General features: G+C 42.8%; 2 long non-coding RNA genes across 2 annotated transcripts in view; both read right to left on the bottom strand.

Moving 5' to 3' along the window:
* Positions 1-15917: 15917 nt before the first annotated feature.
* Positions 15918-17611, bottom strand: LOC119322460. The gene is made up of 3 exons (XR_005155625.1): positions 17488-17611; positions 17015-17159; positions 15918-15957 (listed from the first exon to the last, which is right to left on the bottom strand). It is a non-coding gene; the product is annotated as an uncharacterized LOC119322460 (long non-coding RNA).
* Positions 17612-20313: 2702 nt separating this feature from the next.
* The window catches only part of LOC119320269, a 9746-nt gene continuing 9134 nt past the window's right edge, over positions 20314-20925 (bottom strand). The window contains exon 6 of the long non-coding RNA XR_005154880.1: positions 20314-20410. This is a non-coding gene — a long non-coding RNA (uncharacterized LOC119320269). The remainder of the gene's footprint in view (positions 20411-20925) is intronic.

Raw genomic sequence — 20925 nt, 5'->3', positions numbered from 1 at the left:
AATGAAGATGCGTAAGATTGGACTGCGAACAGAAAGCTTCAGGTTTCAGCTGTCATCATACATTACACAAAGGGAAATCATCAAGCAGATGCCAAGGGAATCCATCCACCGCCCCATCTAATTCTCATGATCTCGCTCGTGAGGCCGGCCGCGGAGGTCGGAAGAGATTGGAGATTTGGGGGCGGCAAGGGGAGGGGAGGGGAGGGGAGGGGAGGGAAGTACCTTGAGCGGCTTGGAGGAGGCGTCGCGAGACAAGAAGAAGCGGAAGTCGCCGTCTTGCCAGCCCTGCTGACGCCGGAGCATGAACGGCGGCGAGGATTGGTGGTGGAATTCGTGAGATGCACTACGCCGCGCCGCGCCTGAGTGGTGGCCTCGGATCCCTCGTGCACCTGCGTGAGGGCATCGGCTGCATCAGGGACTAGAGCAAATCACGGCGGCGGCGCAGAGAGGAGAAGATGGGCGAGAGAAGGGGAGGAGACCTTGACGCGTCGGAGCAGTCGAGCGCTCGCCTCGCGCGGAACCGCTCGGCCCTCGAGCGGAACCACACGGATGGGAGGGGCGGCTCCTCTCCCGGCACCGAAGTCGAGCAGCTTCGTCCCCCGAGACCGTGGCCGTCGCGGGTCTGGGATCGCCATGGCCGCCGCCTCGCCTGCTCGATCTGGCGTCAGGTGAGTGAAGGGGGAGGCCAGGGGGTCGTCGACGGTGGGGGTGGGGGTGGGGGCGGCGGCGGATCGAGGTCCGTCGGGGGAAGGTGGTTGGCGCGGGGGCGGCGACTGCGGGAATGAATGAATGAATCGGGGGAGGAGAGAGGGTGGGTGGACTCTTCACTTTCCTGGTTTCCACTCAACGCAGGTTAATCGCGAGCAAATCTGATTGGTTCATCTTGGGCTCCCACGGATCCATCCCCGCCTGTATTGTCATCCCAGCCGCTCGCCAAATCCTGATGCATGCTGCACAAATTTCAAAGCCAACTACTCTACTCCGAGACGGGTGGGTGAGTCCATGCCATAAATTGCTACCTACTCCTTTTATTTATTACCACACAAATTTCAAAGATCTCTTGAAAAAAGGAGATTATTACTCGACTACTCCCTCCTTTCCGGCTTATACGGCTCAATTCAAAAATCTCACCAACCAAGGTGGATGATGAGTGGTGGAATACTTTTTGTAGTTTGGCAAAACACCCAATTAATGCTCTTGTTTTCCTTAAAAAAGTATGTTTACCAATGCATTAATTGCAATGCATGCATGCATAAATTACATGCATTGCTTAATTTTCTCTTATATACTTGCATGCAATGATTTAATGCACCTTGGAATTTGAACATGTGATGGGAAACAATCAAATTGAGCCTTACAAAATGGAAAAACTGAAATTTTGAGATAAGCCTTATAAACCGGAAAGGAGGGAGTAGCAGTTTGTAGCACGGATAAACTAAAACTTACAGTACAGCTCGTGCCTTCCAGAACGTCTAGCAAGCTTGCATTGTACACGTATCGCCTTGTCATGTCAAGGAGTCGTCGCGGTTAGGGTCCATCGCCCGCACGCATTGTCAACGCGAAAAGAGGGAAAGCGGTCGCTGGTCGCATCGGGTGGGGAAGAGGGGAGGGTTTCTCTCTCTCTCTCTTTCTTTTTGTTGGCGACGATGGAGCGGACAACAACGGTAACAACGGTAGGGCATGCACCTTACCTGGGCTCGCCGGCGGCGAGCGAGAAGGCACATCCGTCAGTGTCGTTCGACCGTCAGTGAAAATAATGATGTTGGAGAAAAACGAAACCTTTGAAGAAGGATCGATGTTGCGCCGGATGGAGAACAGATGTGCCATTTTCTGAGTCAAACAAACAACGCCTGCGCAAGTCAAAGTCAAAGTCGAGCTGCCGACGGAGGAACGCATGCATGCATGCATGCATGTTTTAGCGACCGATTGATGGACCCATGCGCTTCATTGCTACTAGACTACTACTAGTAACTAGGCACGGTCACGATTCCGGCAAGGATGCTACTACTCCAGCTAGCGGTTCAATTAATAATTAAACTAATTTCCTTTCGGAGACGTGCCTATCGATTCTAATTTTCTCCATACATATTACCTGTTCTGCGTCTACGCCAAACTCAAACCCAAGAGCCAAGACCCCCACAGCGAAAAGCGCAGGCTGCCGGACATGGACGACGTCGAGAGCCAGGCACCCGATGGAGATCACGAGATCAATGCCGCCAGAGGGTGCCCGCTTTGGTGCTTCGTGCTGCTCGCGGTAGTCGGCGCCCTCCTGATACTTGCATGCATAATCGTCCCAGTCGAGTACTACAGGCTCGACGCCCATTACTCTGTCGCGGTAGACTCCATCTCCTCCACCGACCCCAAGACGGGCCTCTCGTTCAACCTCACCCTCGGTGTCGCCTCCGGGAGCTACGGTTCACAAGCGTGCATCAACCCCAGCGCTTACATGACGGTGGCCTACAGCGGCGTCCGGATTGCCGCCAGCAGGCCCAAGACGCGGCCGCTCTGCGCCAGGCCACGGAAGGCGGTGGAGCAGCAGGTCCTGGCAATGGCCACTGCGGTTCCAGCAGGGAAAGTGTTGGACGCTCTTGCGGCGGACATGAAGAGAGGGGTGGCCGTGTTCGACGCCACATTGCACCTACCAGTCGGGTCGTTTGAAGGAGTACTGTCACCGTACCCGTGGGGGTTAGGCTGCAAGGGCATGCGAGTCGGTCTGGGCGCCGTGCCATGTGACTTTCTCGACCAATAGTTGTTTGCTTATAGCTAGAATATAATAGTACGTAGTTGATCGCAGAGTTTCTTCTTTCATTCTCATATGCTTTATCCTAGTAATATGTATATATATGTGGATAGTCATCAACTCATCGACCAGTCGCCAAACAAGTGTTAACCACTTTGCTTTATTTCTTAGAAATATTCATGTTTTTTCTTGTTGCGAGATTTCATAGAAATACCCGTTGCATGTCCTACATCTAGAGTTTGCAAGGTTTGTTTGTTCTCTTATTTATGTTGGCAGTATATGCTGCGTTGTTTGGTTATTTAATTTGGCCATGCATGAACGAAGACTTTAATTATTATTAAAATGATGTATCCAGCAACTACGAAATATTCTACACAGCTAGAAAGTTTTGCCTATTTAACCAGGACCGTCCCCTGCGTTGCAGCGGATATAAATATTCGAGCACGTTAACTTGTGATTTACCTGCCCATATTATTGTGATATTGTAAATAAAGGTTTATCAAATTTTGCCCATGATTTTCCTTGTAGTTTGATGAGATGTTTGGTAAGTAAATTAAAGTAAAATTGGTTAGAAGATAAGTAAAATAAGGTGGTGAACTATCAGACAAGAAAGAAAGGTTGGATGAAGGGCTGATGAGAAGAAAAGTGAAATATGTACCTTACAATCTTTTTAGCTAGTACTCCCTCTGTCCGGAAATACTTGTCATCAAAATGTATAAAAGGGGATGGATCTAGACATATTTTAGTTCTAGATACATCTCTTTTTATCTATTTTGATGACAAGTATTTCCAGACGCAGGGAGTATATAATTAGAGAAGTAGTAGGGATTTAATTGCGCATGGATGACATTCTCTTATTAAACAACCTATCAATTTCAACTGGTTGCAATTAGGGACTATTATACACGTGTACATGCGAGACAAGGACCATATGAAACTGGTGCTGAATTATATGCTGCCGTTTAGATGGCAATCTTGCAGTATGTCTTGATATATTAATTACTTACTCCGTTTCAAATTATAAGATATTCTAACTTTTCCTGAACTGGATGTATATATAGATGCATTTTAGTATGTGTGTTCCCGGTCCATATGTAGTCATATTGAAATACCTAAAATATCTTATAATTCAGAATAGAGGTGGTACTTTATGTTTCCTCTAATCGTCACTTTATTATTAGACAATAGAATGAAAATTGTTGCGTCATGCAATGTATACAACCAATATTCTTTGAGACCGATAATGCATAGAAGAGGCAAAAAACACACAGCAACTAATCCAGCAAAAAAGAAAAGTACCACGATGTGAGCTCTATTTTTTGCTGATCAAAATAAACTTAGATGTCGGTTGAAGGTGAGGTAGTTGAAAACTCCAAATTAAGTAAAGAGAGACGTACATATCGATTAAAGTCTATAGTTTTAGCACCACGTACGGCCTAAGCAGATACGCGTGCGTATACAAACTAACCTCGGAGACGACCCCGCCGCCAAATCCAAACCCTAATTAAACAAGCATATGCAAGCCAGATCGTGTACCAACCCATAGTCAGATTGTTCGACAAGCGCAACCATGGTGGGATACCCGTCGGGCTTGGACACCAAGTCCACCGATCCCGAGAACCCGCGATCGCCGGCGACGATGCTGGGACAGCGCTTGAAGAGGATGTCGTGCTTAGACAAATGATGCTCGGTGTGCCTCATCATGTTGCTGGTCTTTCCCTCGGCTTGACATTCGGTCTCGTCTTCGGCCTCCCCCACCGGCGCTACTCCGTCACGATCAACTCCGTCTCGGGCCTAGATCTGCCGCCGTCCAAGAACCTCACGCTCGACCCGCAGTTCAACCTCACCCTCCGCCTTGCATCGGCCAGCCCGGGCCGCGGCGCGTGCATGGACGCTGGCACCTACGTGCACCTGTCCTACCTCTGCATCCCTCTCGCCACCAGCGCCGCCGCACCGTGCCGTCTCTGCGTCGGGCCGATGAAGTCGAGGGAGAAGCTCGTTGTCGCTAAAGGCACCGGCATGCAGCTATCATGGTTCCTGATGGACAGCCTCACTGTAGACCTGCGGAGCGGGGTGGAGGCGTTCAACGTCAAGATCGGGCGATCTGCCGGCCACCACGACGCCGAGCTGGTGGCGTCGTGCGGGGTTAGGCGAATCGGGGACACTGCTAGATGTGATTCGGATGACACTTGCCCAGATCCGAACCAGAAAGCGAATGATGATCCGGTTATAATTTCTACTCCAATCTTCATAATAAGACGCAGTCAGGGTCTCTCCACTCAAGACCAACCATGAAGATCTGCTACGGATTGTTTAGATTTAAACAGTACTACATGATGAAATAACGGAAATGTTAACGCCCACACGTGTGGGCGTTTGCACATCGTCCACACGCCTCCATCACCACTCATTTTGCCACGTATGAATAGATGACATCAACAAAAATTTTTTTGGTTTTCGGCTTAAAATTGTTGTATCTCCTAAATAAAAGAGCGAACTAAAAATCCGTTTTCACCATTAAATCCGTCTCGACGAGATCTTCAAAACTAGACCCCATGATATGTTTCGATGAATTTTTTTTTGCCAGAAGTTGCCACGATGTTTACACTGCAGTTGCCATAGGGCTTAAACTAAAGTTGCCATGTGGCAATTTTAGTTTGTAGATCATGGGAATTTTAGTATTTTGATGATTGCAACTCCAGTACTTTGACCATGAAAATTATTTTTTTGTATGAACCATGGCAATTTTACGTGCATGTATCATGGCAATTTTAGTTTATGGTTCATGGCAAGTCTAGTTTCTTAATTCCTCGTTTTATAAATGTCAAAATTTACTTTTAAATGTAGAAGAAAATAGCTGAAACATATCATGGCAACTTCAGTATAAACATCATGGCAATTCATATGCAATAGACATGGCAACTTTTAATCCAAAAAAAATTTCATTAAAACATATCAACATGGGATCTAGTTTCAAAGATCTCATCGCGAGGGATTTAATGGTGAAAACGGATTTTCAATCGGATTTTTCGATTAAGAGATAAAACATTTTAAAAACTGAAAATCCTGTAGCCAGCGCAAACGACACAAACGGCATGCCACGAACAACATCATAAATTCCATTATTCTTGTTACGATAATTTTCCACTTCACTCTGAAATTCTTTAAACTTTTCAAATGTTTCAGACTTGTGTTTCATTAATTAGATATACTCATATCTGCTCAAATCATCTGTGAAGGTGAGAAAATAACGATACCGCCGCGAGTCTCAACATTCATTGGACCACAAACATTAGTATGAATGATTTCCTACAAATCAGTTGCTCGCTCCATAGTTCCGGAGAACGGCGTTTTAGTCATCTTGCCCATGAGGCACGGTTCGCAAGTACCAAGTGATTCATAATCAAGTGATTCCAAAAGCCCATCAGTATGGAGTTTCTTCATGCGCTTTACACCGATATGACCTAAACGGCAGTGCCACAAATAAGTTGTACTATTTATTAGATGTGTATCACTACTATCGAGATTTAATAAAAATAGACCACTCTTCAAGGGTGCAGGACCATAAAAAATATTACTCATATAAATAGAACAACCATTATTCATTGACTTAAATGAATAACCGTCTCGCATCAAACAAGATCCAGATATAATGTTCATGCTCAACGCTGGCACCAAATAACAATTATTCAGGTCTAAAACTATTCCCGATGGTAGATGTAGAGGTAGCGTGCCGACCGCGATCACATCGACTTTGGAACCATTTCCCACGCGCATCGTCACCTCGTCCTTAGCCAATCTTCGCTTAATTCGAAGTCCCTGTTTCGAGTTGCAAATATTAGCAACAGAACCAGTATCAAATACCCAGGTGCTACTGCGAGCATTAGTAAGGTACACATCAATAACATGTATATCACATATACCTTTGTTCACTTTACCATCCTTCTTATCCGCCAAATATTTGGGGCAGTTCCGCTTCCAGTGTCCAGTCTGCTTGCAGTAGAAGCACTCACTTTCAGGCTTAGGTCCAGACTTGGGTTTCTTCTCTTGAGCAGCAACTTGTTTGTTGTTCTTCTTGAAGTTCCCCTTCTTCTTCCCTTTGCCTTTTTTCTTGAAACTGGTGGTCTTGTTAACCATCAACACTTGATGCTCCTTCTTGATTTCTACCTCCGCGGTTTTAGCATTGCGAAGAGCTCGGGAATAGTCTTGTCCATCCCTTGCATATTATAGTTCATCATGAAGCTCTTGTAGCTTGGTGGCAGTGATTGAAGAATTCTGTCAATGACACTATCATCAGGAAGATTAACTCCCAGTTGAATCAAGTGATTATTATACCCAGACATTCTGGGTATGTGTTCACTGACAGAACTATTCTCCTCCATCTTGCAGCTATAGAACTTATTGGAGACTTCATATCTCTCAATCTGGGCATTTTCTTGAAATATTAACTTCACCTCCTGGAACATCTCATATGCTCCATGACGTTTAAAACGTCGTTGAAGACCCGGTTCCAAGCTGTAAACCATGGCACACTGAACTATCGAGTAGTCATTAGCTTTGCTCTGCCAGACGTTCTTAACGTCGTCAGTTGCATTAGCAGCAGGCCTGGCACCCAGCGGTGCTTTCAGGACGTAATTCTTCTATGCAGCAATGAGGATAATCCTCAGGTTACAGACCCAGTCCGTGTAATTGCTACCATCATCTTTCAACTTTGCTTTCTCAAGGAACGCATTAAAATTCAACAGAACAACAACACGAGCCATCTATCTACAACAAACATAGACAAGCAAAATACTATCAGGTACTAAGTTCATGATAAATTTAAGTTCAATTAATCATATTACTTAAAAACTCCCACTTAGACAGACATCTCTCTAGTCATCTAAGTGATCACGTGATCCAAATCAACTAAACCATGTCCGATCATCACGTGAGATGGAGTAGTTTCAATGGTGAAAATCACTATGTTGGTCATATCTACTATATGATTCACGTTCGACCTTTCGGTCTCCGTGTTCCGAGGCCATATCTGTATATGCTAGGCTCGTCAAGTTTAACCTGAGTACTCTGCGTGTGCAACTGTTTTGCACCCGTTGTATTTGAACGTAGAGCCTATCACACCCGATCATCAGATGGTGTCTCAGCACGAAGACCTTTCACAACGGTGCATACTCAGGGAGAACACTTCTTGATAATTTAGTGAGAGATCATCTTAAAATGCTACCGTCAATCAAAGCAAGATAAGATGCATAAAGGATAAACATCACATGCAATCAATATAAGTGATATGATATGGCCATCATCATCTTGTGCTTGTGATCTCCATCTTCGAAGCACCGTCGTGATCACCATCGTCACCGGCGCGACACCTTGATCTCCATCGTAGCATCGTTGTCGTTACGCCATCTATTGCTTCTACGACTATCGCTACCGCTTAGTGATAAAGTAAAGCAATTACAGGGCGTTTGCATTTCATACAATAAAGCGACAACCATATGTCTCCTGCCAGCTGAAGGAGAAAGCATCTGCCGGGGACAAAGATGAAGAAGGGAATGACAGTAGTGATGAAGAAAAGGAGGAAGACGATAGGGACGACAATATTAGCCACGACGACTAGAAAGAAGACGAGGATCAATAATTCTGCCCACGATAGCATATAGTACAAATGTGTGAGTCAGTAAATGATGCATACATAGTATACACAAAGTATGTATCCGTGCATCCGAATCAGTCCGTAGGGTGCTGACACGCATCGGTTGGTTTATCTTCCTTTCAAGTAATACAAATTAGATTATGTAATTTATACAGGAGCCCCATTCACCTGGTTTGTTCGGGTGAATCTTTTTGTCAAATTTTCTCCTAAATAACTGCTTGACTTTATGCGTAAATTTGTAGTACCAGTAGTAGGCTAGTGAATAGGTAGTGTTTTTCAACCGTGCATACTATATAGCGTGCAATGATCTACTATTAAATGTGTTCAAGTATGTGCGTTCAGATTTTGCTGAGATAATAAAACATGAAGACACACTCTCAAACAAGAAGAAACGTGATGATGCTAGATACTTTCTCTGGGAGAAAGAATAGGTTTTATTTCATAAGAATAGAATTATAGTCCGCTAATACAAGCTTCAGAGATACAATCTGGAACCTGTCATAGCTAACGAGGGGTGCTACCAACATAACAACCATGATTAGCTAGACAATGAGAATACCCTATTTTGCTCGCACTCTAATTTCAAAGGAACTCACCTGCAAGCTTCCATGAAATTTCTAATTCTGCAATCAAGTAGCCATAAGCAGACTGATCAAGAGAGTTATAAGAGATAGCAACAAGGAAAAGTGGACAACCAAATAATCACACATTTAGAGCATCTCCAACATCAGCCTTATTTTTTGTCACGAAAAGTTGGTGGAGTAAAACTTTTTCGACACGAAAACTGATATATTATTTTGGGCATGAGCAAGCGCTGTCTCCAACAGCTATCCTAAAATAGGGATCACCACTCCAAGGCCGCATTGCATCTTTCTTCTACACATATATCATCAAACACATGCAAGGTACTACTACAGTACATGTCTTGTGCAGTTTAACTGAAGCAACAACAAACAAACAACAACATAATAGGTTCTAGTCGCTAGCTAAACAAATTCAGCAGCACTGCGTTCAATTTCAATCCAGCCATGCACACATACTGCTAGCTTCCTGTAGATCAATCAAGTTGCCTACATGGCTGCTTCTTTGATCGCTAGCTTCAGTTAAAAATTCAGCTACTGGACAGTGTTGTTTCTTCTTTGGTTGCTAGATAAATCAAATTGCCTGCTGCACCCTCCTGCGTGCTTTAAAAATGTTGACGACATTTAAAAATTGATCATGATTTTCAACAATATGTTTGTGACATTCAAAAAAATTAGACAATTTATAAAGTGTTTGCGTAATTTTAAAAAGTGTTTCATATCTTTAAAAAACATTTATGACTTTAAAAAAATGTTCACATGTTTCAGAAATTTCTTTCTGCTACTCTTAAATGTTTATACAATGTAAAAAATCTCCATGAAATTAAAAAATGTTTTGTACCATTCAAAAATAATGTTCAGTAGCATTTAATGATTTAAAAATTTGTTCTAACACCAATCCTCGTGGTCGTCCAGGGCGAGGCTCATGCGGTCGTCGTCGAAGCCGAGGGTGGCGCGGAGGCAGCGGGCGCCGGACCGGCAGGTGGCGGTGAGGTAGGCCTCGGCGGTGGCGTAGGCCTGGTTGCGGCCGAAGTAGTCGGGGTGGCGCTCGTCCATGGTGACGGTGTCATAGGGGGATATGGCGTCCATGATGCGGCTGGCGAGCGTGTCGACGTAGTTCCTGAGAAAATCCGGAATGCACTGCTGCGCCATGGACCACATGAAGAGGAACCTCGTCAACGACGACAGCACCCCCGTGAACCAGCCGCTGGCGACCAACATGTCCATGGCTCGATCTCGATCTCTGCTAAATTTTCTGTTGTTGGTAAAGAAGAAAATTCGATCTCTAGTAGCGTTGGCCGTGGGTCATCTTTCTCTAATTGTCGGAAAGCACCGACCTTGTATATTACAAGCGAGGTTTTTGGTAGTCCAGGAGTCTCATGCATGGAAGGAGAGCAAATCCTAGCTAGGTGGACCAAGAGAATGCAAATCCTCGCTATACGTAGGTAGACTCTTCGTGTCGTGTAAACGCAAAAACATGCTTCCATCCAAGCAAGCGCTCGCTCTTTACTTTACGAGTACTCCTCTTTCTCTTTTGGTTGGTCTGCGGCGGGGCGGCAAATTAAATAAAGGGAGAAGAAGAAGAAAAACAGAGAGCACGCGAGATAGAAAAATAGTCAGCGGATGCCGGGAGTCGCTGCTGCTCTTGCTTTTTTATTTTCTCGTGTGGTCGACTTTTTTTTTCCTCGCGTGGTCGACTTGACACGTGACGTCATAGAAACGGGAACAACGCATCCTTTTTCCTTTTCCATCCCCGCAAACAACATGTTCTTGCAGCCGAGTCCCTAACATTTTGCACCCAACACCCTAGATTTTTTTCTTTTCTTACAAACAAGACCAAAATTTCGACAAGTCGTGCGGAATTTCGCCGGAAATTTCGGCAGCATAACGTGTTTTTTCCTACAAGAAACGAATCCACACCGGCACTACAACACCACTCCACGGCCATGTCCTTCCGTTACCACTATATATATAGTTGACAGCTGCACGCCGATCGATCGAGCTCAAGCATGCATGCATGCATGCATGGACGACTTCATCTCCTGCTTTTGCCCGCCCATCTAAAATGATCAACTCTGAGAAAAGACACAAACAACACCTCTTAACAACACACAGCTCCCCTTAAAAAAAACACACAGCTTCCCTTCAAAAAAAAAACAACACACAGCTTGGAGGTGGCGCAGGCTGCATGAGAAATTGCTTGGTATTTGCCCAAAAACCATGAATGCCATCAATTATGATAATTTTGAAATTACTCCTACACTTGTACAGGTGGCAGCCAGAATGTTTCTATCAGAAATATTTAATATTGTAGTTGGAACCACTTGTACCGACTAAACAAATACCCACTGGTGTTGGTTTAATAAACACAAACTAGTGCAGATTAATTATCGTTACGAATGATCTATACTACGTCCTTCTACGTAGTTTGAAACTTTCAGTACCACTTGACATCAAAGATGATATGATCAGAAGGATAAATGGATATGCATACTAGTGTTTGTCCCAATCAGTTTGTGAGAGCTCAAAAATTAAGCAAGCACATTGTGTACATGAACCGCACTGCTAATTCATTTCTAATAAATAAAACCACATGATTTTTTTTCACTCAAAAGTAATGTTGTGTGAACCAAATGAAACGGTTGTTTAGATAGATCTGGTATTAATCAAAACTACATTGGCCTTAGGCCTCCAACCAGAAACATATCACTTGCTATAGAAGGTACATAACATAAGGGCCAGGATCCCATAGCTAAGCCAAAACAAAATCAAGTTGCCAAATTAAAATCTTCCCATTTGCACACTTGTTCAGACCTTGAACATTCTGGCAATTATCTTGTCAAACATTTCTATTCCCAATAAACTTAGTTGTCTTTGGAGGTATTCGTAAGTGGAGTATAATTCATTTCTGTAACTCTAAAACCACAATTATAGTACTGTTACATGTTGTAAGTTGTTCTAACAGTGCACAATTCTCTTATATAGTATCTCTCTTTTAATTAGCAAAAATTTGGTTTCAAAGGGGGGTTTCCCGTGAATAAACATACTCGCTATAATGAATTTGTGAATAAAACACATGCCGGCTAGCCCGTTATGGTCGAATGGACATACCTCCATATCTCATCCTGAGTTTTAGTGGTGTCGCTTGGCCGGCGGTTTCATCTCCGGTTCCATGTCTGGTGCAACCATCCGCATTACCAAGGGTGACAAAACACTATAGTCAGTTTGAGTACGCCATGCAAAGATTTTCTGAATAAGATTAGATCGGGAAAGGGTGTGCTCTTACAGAGACAAGCCTGACCTTGCGGAGGAGAGCTACGCAGCAGGCACGTGTATGTCCAGAGCATCGACGACAGGGTGTGGATCATCTCCCGGCATCTTGTGATATGACCGGCTGCTGCTGCTGCATGTAGTCCTTGTGTGTTGGATTAAGGAGAAAGGAGGGGGTGCGGCAGATGCAGCTTAGTCCACGTAGGAGGAGCAAGAGGAGAGGAAAGAGCACATGGGAGACCATTTATAGAGGAGAGGAGATCATGTACGGCAGCGCTGAGAGAGCGAGCAGCGCGGAGAGACGTTGGATTGGAGGCTGATCCGTGTGAGGCGCGCCGGAGCCAATGGATCGACAAGAAAGGGATGCAGGAAGTAATGGAAGAGGGGGTTGATCCGCGTGAGAGGCGAGGGAGCCAACGATCGACGAGAACTGGAGGGAGAGGAAGTAATGGAGGAGGAGGTGAAGCGATAGCAATTAAAGACGGAAGGTTTCATAGGTTTTTGGGAGCGAGAGGATTTCGAGGAAGTTTACTAGGATGGTTTGTTAAACTTGCTGATAAGAGGCTACTAAGTACGGGCCTCCCTCAAATCACGCTAGGTAGTTTAGTTTCCATATAGTATATTACAATACGTACGTGGGATGGTTTATTATTTCCTATTTAAGTAAGGTATGTTCTGAATCCTGTGTTAGTCCCGTCAGATCCCTCTCTGTTAAGTTGTGATGAATCACATCAGATCTCTCTGTCAATCCCTGATTAATCATGTCCCTTCTCTCCCCAAACAAACCTACATTGCATCCGCTTCCTATCAAGTTACTCGGAAAAAAACACATGGATTAGTCATAACAAATAGATGCCACGTTAAAAGATTTGTATACATATATATTAGAGAAGATAGCAACGACCACTTGTATACAACAGATAGGTACTACGTACATTGATTCAATGTTGTCTTCCAATTCAGGAATCCAGATGATCAGAACAACCTAGCTAGCTAGATCACATAATAATTAAGATGACACAGATTATCCTGAGCTTTCTTCTCAAAGGAGTTCGAGCAGTAGATCAAAAGTCCGAGCTGGTGTGCACGGCGACGGCGACAACAGACCCGTAGTACCATGTCAAGCAGGACAACAACCAGACATGCTGCTGGCTGATGGTAAATAATCATGTCTGTGCTCACAATCACATACACACAAACACAAGGTGAAGGTAAACATATGTAGTTGCCCCCAGTTTCTTTTCTAGTGGTAAATTTGAAAGCACCTGGTTGTTTTTCAAGAATCACCAATCGTTATCATGATTTCCATGCACCAGTCGTATCAAAATCACTCATTCATTAGCCATCAGATTTCATTGACATAAAAAATCATCATCATTTTTTGGCATCACAACATGCTAGAAAGGTACAAGGACACATGAGCCAAAATGACAGCCAATCAATCCAATCTGTTTGCTAACTACTAACTCCTTGCTGCACGATACAATTCAAATCAAATTTTACAATGGTGGTTCATATGTAGCACTCACTGAGACTATACCAATATCGCCATTCAATCCAAAGTTTACAAACTCCCAGGAACAAGACCATTCGGCCCACACCCTACAGACAAGGAAAAATTAACAACAAAATGCCTATCTCTAAAGATCTCTTAGTCCATACAGTAGCTTCGATACGTCGAGTGAGTTCCCCCTGCCATCAACCATTCGACCGACATCCAACGGTGAAGGGAAAGATTAGCAGGTCTTTTTCCTTTTTCTTCACCTTATTTCTCAAGTCCTGCACATCAAAATGCAATGCGTGGATTAAGAAACCAGAGCAACTTCACAAAACTCAATGTTTTATAGTGGGTGATCCCAAAAAGACACTAGACAATCTCACACATAAGTGTTGGCTGATACTACCACGAGACAATGGTGACAAGAACAACATGCTCTTCTCAAAACCAATGAGAGGAAACCAAGATACCGATCCATTATACATAACTTAGTGAAAAATAAGGACATATTGATATAAGCACCCCAAGTATTGGCAGTGCCGCTGGGGCATAATCTTTCACAAACTAGTGGCATGGCTTTGTATGGAAAACAAAATTATTAGGAGCACACTAGCACTTTCAAAAAGCAACGTATCAAGGAGGTTCAGGAAAGATTATAGGAGCTCTTAATATGATCCTACAAAGAGAAGATCATAAATGAACCCCATTAAAATTATTCTCTACTTTACTAGTTGCTTTGGCACTGACAAACACGCCATATTGAGCCTAACCCTTTAGCAACAGTAGCATGGAGCAGAAAAAGGCCTAACGCGCACTGCATTACAAGAGAACAACTTGATTGATATGAAAGATCATCATGGTCAAATGATTTTGGTGGCTGGAAGACCACGACCACAGATCCCAACACTAAATCAAGGTCTCAATGGCCGGCACGACAGTGAGAGAGACGAGAGCAAGGATTCACCTGAACCAAGAAGATGTGTAAGACCTCCTCCTTCAGCCTGTGACATCCAGGGTTGTTTCCCTTTAGCAGCTCCTATCATATTCTAAGAAACCACCATGTCAGACCTCTCTCTAACGAACACAACACAAAAGAGACAAAATACATAAGCAATAAAGGTTCAGGCTAGATAAACACTATGCACCACCCATACAGTTGGTATTATAATACCTGTTACTCCACAAAAGTTTAAGCAATCATAATATAGAACAAACCAGAATTTATTTTAAAACAAAAGTTGTGCTCTGGAACCCATTCAACAATGGAGCATCCCTCATCATCTAAGAAACAAAAATGGCACAGCACCTGCACGACACATGCCTTCTTAAAAAGGCCGGCATGCTAGTGCCTCAGATCACGATTTTTTGCAATACTTCACAAAAGAGATAACCACCATCCAATGCAACCAACATCAATACTAAACTCAGTAGATGAAATTGCATCAGTAGGCTAGCCTAGAATGCAGCGAGGAAATCGATTGGAACCTGCCTCTATAGAAGGGTATTTAAACATAAGACACTCTTTTAATAGATCATTTGTAAACATCAACATCACCTTTTAAGATGGGAGATACTCGCTACAACGAATTTTCTACTTCAAGCTAGGCAACTTGTTCCCAGTTTCATCAGTCAATACTTTTAAGATGGGAGATACTCGCTACTATGAATAGATAGAGAATCTCATCTCAGCCGACTGATCCCATACACAAAAATGAAATACAGAGGAGCCCAAAAACAAAACACAAGTACTACCTTTTGTTTGTTTTCTCACATTAGATACTTGTACACTAGTATGGAACAAAACAAATAAATCAAGTAGAAGAAAAACCTGACCTGAGCAACCTTGCTACACTGCAAAGTCTTCCACTCCATGCAATCGTCGAGATCACCGCCAAGCCTGGCACAGTCGAACAACGCGCTCTGTTGCTGCTTCTAGCGGCAGATGTAGTGGAGCCCGAGGTTCCCAGACCACCACATCCGTCCTCTCCCCACGATGTGCTGCTGCTCAAAGCTCCATTTAGCATGCCACCGTGTCTTGTTGTAGAGGCATGTAGTAGCGCACCACCAACCTCACCAGGTGCAGGTACTACAGCAGCTCCTCGCTGATGATGATGGTGTTGGCTATTTGCATGACGAGGGCTGAGCCGCTCACTGTCAATGATGAGCAATGTCACTGTGCTCTTCGGGCCTAACAGTCGTACATCCCTCCTGCTATCTAAACAACACAACACAAAAAAAACTGCCGAGTCAGGTCTCTCATGAACACAACACAAAACAAAGACAAAATATATAAGTGAGATAGGTTCAGGGTAGATAAACACTATGCACCACTCGCACAATCAGTAACATCAACTAAACCATAACGGTACATATGACCACAAGGAGAGTTTATTGCATAGTTTGACTTAATAGAAGACACAGTTTATTTTCTACAACCATCAAAATCATCGTTTTTAACACTAGTTGCATCGAGAGCACAAATATAACGATTACCTAATAATCTACAGTAACCAATAAACTAGAGATCTTATTGTTTGTCTCTGAGCATAATAAGTGCCTCAGGGTGCTATATGCATTTGTGGCAAGAAAACAAAAGCTTGTAGGCATGAACCGCTGACTTAAAAATGATTCTATGCATGGCTCCTTATGTCTTTTAGGCACTAAGAAGTATCTGCATACACGCTTTCTTCTATCTCCAATCAAATTGTGGTTGAGAACAGAACGCAAACACTTAGATAGCCATGATAAATTTATTCGCTTGAAAATCTGTAAGGATAATACATACACATGTGTTGACAAATCTCAGTTTCAAAATGAATTGTTAGTATCGCCAAGGGTAATACATGTGCATTGCAACAGATATAAACAGAACTAGATCCCCTCAAAAAATAAAAAAATAAAAATAAACAGAACTAGATCCTAGACTTTTGATTCCCTTTGGTCTTGTGTGCATTGCAACAGAACAGGTATATCAACATTAAGAAATTTCTGAACATGCGCACAAGGGTGGGTATGTATGTTTTTCTCCTGCACAAGTGCAGAGCAACATCAACTTGAACCAGGAGAGCAACCTGCAGGAACATTCAGCTAGAATGAAACAGAGCAACCAGAATCTCTATCTAGACCAACAAGATGAAATTGGGACTTCTGACTCTCAGGCACCAAAATAAAGAAATGCAAATGACCATTATTCATTTCATCTACGACGGCTCGATGGCCATGCATGGGGACAGAGGGCGTGAGAGAGAGTGAAGGAGAGGAACTAGGTTTACCTATGCCAGGACCAAAGAGGAAGCGGCCACCGGAGGGGCAGCGCGGGAGGCGTTGGAGTGAGCGACAGAGCAGGCAGAGCTGCTTCGCCGGCCAAACTAGTGTGGGATGACACCATGGTCCCGGAAGGTGCGTCCAGCAAGAATGCTACAAATGTGAGCGGAAACCAAAATGATTTGTACTGATGGCAGGAAAACTAAAGAGATGGTTTGTCAACCATTTGGATAGCCTTAAAACGAAATTAATCCACAATATTAAGGGAGATGGGAGAAAAATAAAATTCAAGTAAGCATGGATTAGATGGCACAAATATTGATTAGAAGGTGAAATCTGCCCGAGCACCAAGAAAAATCATGTTTTTCTTTCAATACACAAAAACAAACACCAGCAGGCCAGTACCAAGATTTGGGATCCAAAAAACTAGCAAAAAATATCCAATAGCAATGACCCACTTGTACAAGTAAGTTTCCACTACCTCAACAAGTATCAAGTGTCATAGAGCTTGAGAGAGAGCAGAGAAGAGGACCAACAGCCACCGGAGGCGTCAAAGTAAGTGCCAGAGCAAGCAGAGCTGCTTCACCGGCCAAACTTGTGTCGGATGGCGGTGTCGTGCCAGAAGGTACGCCCAGAGAAAATGCTACAAATGTGAGCAAAAACCAAAATCATTAGTACTCAAAGTAGGAAAACTATAAAGATGTTTTTTACAAAACATTAAGATATCCATAATATATAGATGCTCAGAGCTTTTCAGCAAATAAAAAAAGAAGCAAACGAGGTTTTGTTTTAGTAAATGTCGGACCCAACTAGTAGACTAATAGCCAATAGCACCATGTTGTTTCCAATCAAATTCGGTTGAAGTATTTTAATTCCCTATCCTTGACCTTTAAGTACAATTTCACGTAAGTTAATTCAAAATAGATGTTAATATGTCAGAAAGATGCCCCAGCAGGTCAGCTCCAATTTATAAACTGCACTGTACAGACTCTTAGAAAAACATATAGCATATCTATGACTAGAATCAAAAGGGATAAAAAAAATCAAAGACCAAACATGATGCACCGAACTACAAGAGACCAATTTCAGTAAAAAGAAAGATCATAAAAATCACATACTTGTGGTGGCCAGAAGACCACTACCACAGATCCGAACATTAAATCATCGACTCGATGACCGGCACAACACTAGCCGACGCTCGATGACCGGCATAAAACAAAAAAAGTTGATAATTTTTATTGTTTCGTTACTTATTTATCAAAAAGAGCCCACCTATTTACATATCTTTCAAGTACTATACAAAAGAAATGTATATGACCTTTATTCATTTCAAGTGGGCATGCAGAGAATGAGATGGAGCAGAGTAGAGGAACCAACGGCTTACCTATGATCACATCGGTGGTCTTCTCATACGGGATCGCTCTGCCCTCTTGAAGTTCAAACTTCCAGCAATGGCGGATGCGAGTCCACGATCTTCAGTGACCACTCCGATTCCTCCAACATCATCCTCACCATTAAGTCAGGTCCCTGGGTACACAGGAACAAGATTAGTTGAAGGCCAAGTAAAATGGTAACAGAATGATGATCAGGAGCAAACTATAAAGGAAAATACTGCCAGGCAACATTTATTATGATGGGCATTTTCAGTTTGGAGGACAGCGAGCTATATATGAACACAATAGCTAATGAACAACAAGCTATACAGGTCATCATTTCTGTTGAGAAGCTCCTAGAGAGGACATCAAAAAATTCTTCAATTATCAGGGTACAAGATCACTTTTACTATACTAAATAAACTACATTGCCATCAAAAATTTCAGGCACTTGATATACCATTACCTGGGAAATCATTCGGTCAAAAAAGGTTCATAAGGTTAGATTCATGCACTTATTGATCAACTAAAGGTTCATTTAGTCATAAACCTCTGTTAAGTCCTATTGGGAGACAAGCAACAGTGCCGAATGTAAGATTCCAATCACGTGTGGAATCCAAAATGAATAACAAAGAATACTACTGACGTGTGAGATCAAATATACCTGAGTGCCATTCATGCTAGAAAATTATCTACTATTCAATGACTTCAAGAGAGCCCACACACATGCACATTGATAAAAGAACAGACACTGGATGTCATGTTTATCTTTCTAATGTGCTTTCATATTTTTCAATGATAAATTGATTATGACTGACTGATGCTAGTACAAATACTCAGTTAAGCTAGCAAAGTATGGTTTACATAGTACCTTGGGTGTTCTTCATGAGTCGAGGCTGATCCTGGAGGCCACCGGGCAGAGCATATCATTGAAGCATGGAAACAAGAACACGAATGATACTGGTATTAGACGCTACCAACATCAACATGGTGCAGAACTGAAATTAGCTTGGCAGAAAGAACTGGCTGAGCAACCGAGTCCATGACAGACCCCAGTGTGATCCAACTTAGCGTCAGGCTTCATCATAGTGAGTCGGCTCATGGCCTGGCTCGAGTATGTGTACCTTATTGCGCAGCATTACATGTGCAAGTACAACACTGCAATACAAATTAAACCTCCAGATTAATGATTAAACCATAAAGAATCTTATATGAGAAAACACCAGATATTGTATCCCAAAATCCGAGAGTGATGATTATACTAAGAGCTCCAAGTGGAGTGAACGTAAACTTGTCCATATTACTAGAAATTATATAATCGTTTTGATTAACTCAAACCATAAACTAACTACCAATCTAGTCTATCATGTAGTTGTCGAGTGATAAATTCCTACTCCATCATGATAAGTAATTGAGCAGGACAAACAAAGCAGATGACATTAGAGGCAATGTAAACTGACCAATAGATTATTGACATGAATCAAGGCAAAATGCTTAACCATGAATAAGATTAAGTGAGTGGGATAGCGTGAAAAATTGGATGCACTCTTATGGATGCTATATTGAAACCTGACCATGTTAATGAAATCTTCTTGATTTATTCAAACTGCAAGCTAACTATTGGATTTCTTGGATCAAACAGATGTAGCAACTTACATAGTCACATGAGAAGAAACAACAACAGGCATTACATATTATCCACAATGTATAATTTTGACTAGATTCATTTCCAACATAAATAAAACAAAATCAAGAAAGCAACAGGTCAGACAGACAGACTTGACTCCTATTTTTGCAGCTGCAGCTAGTGAATAGACCTGAACCTTGGGACAAGGTTGTTCTCCTGACCATATTGTACTACTAGATTTTTAGCTCAAAATACAAATGTTGCATCATAGTTTTGTTACCTTAAGAGTTAGTATTACACTCCACGATGGGAAATCCCATGAACCTCAACAGTAGACACACTATTGTTTACAAACGCTGCAGCTCAGTCAGCGAGTGAGTGAGCAGAGGGAGATGAGATGCTACCTGCAGGGAGCAATTGCCGGCAATGGTGAGGTGGACGGCTGCAAAGTTGTCGGCATCTTTGATGGAACCGGATTCAGTAAGAAATAGAACAAGGAAATTGCCCATGCCCCTTGATGGATTAATGCTGTAATTTATCCAAAATGATGGTCATTTCTTATTTATTCAAACAGTAGGAGTAGTTGCTGATGGGCATGGCCTGTTTTATTTTCTTGATGAATGAAACAATCCTTGCATGTACAACAACAAAGTTTTGAAATTTGAAGAAATTTAATAAATGCTGGAGGCACACGAATACATGTCTCTTGATTTGGAAGACAAAGCAAACGAATAGCATCTCTCAGTACGAGCGTGCATGCCTCCTACAGAGCCATTTTCTAGTTTCTAAGCATTCAACAATCATGAATTCATCCCATCTCTGAGTCTTAGACCAGAAAACAACAAAGATTAAGAAAGACAAGAGTAGCCAAAGGAAAAGGACATCAGGGACTCACCTAAGTGGTAGGTAACCCAGGAGG

This window comes from Triticum dicoccoides, chromosome 6B, assembly GCF_002162155.2.
Source record: "Triticum dicoccoides isolate Atlit2015 ecotype Zavitan chromosome 6B, WEW_v2.0, whole genome shotgun sequence".
Taxonomy (NCBI): Eukaryota; Viridiplantae; Streptophyta; class Magnoliopsida; order Poales; family Poaceae; genus Triticum; species Triticum dicoccoides.
Note: the sequence above shows the minus strand (reverse complement) of the source record. Positions and strands in the feature narration are given on the sequence as shown.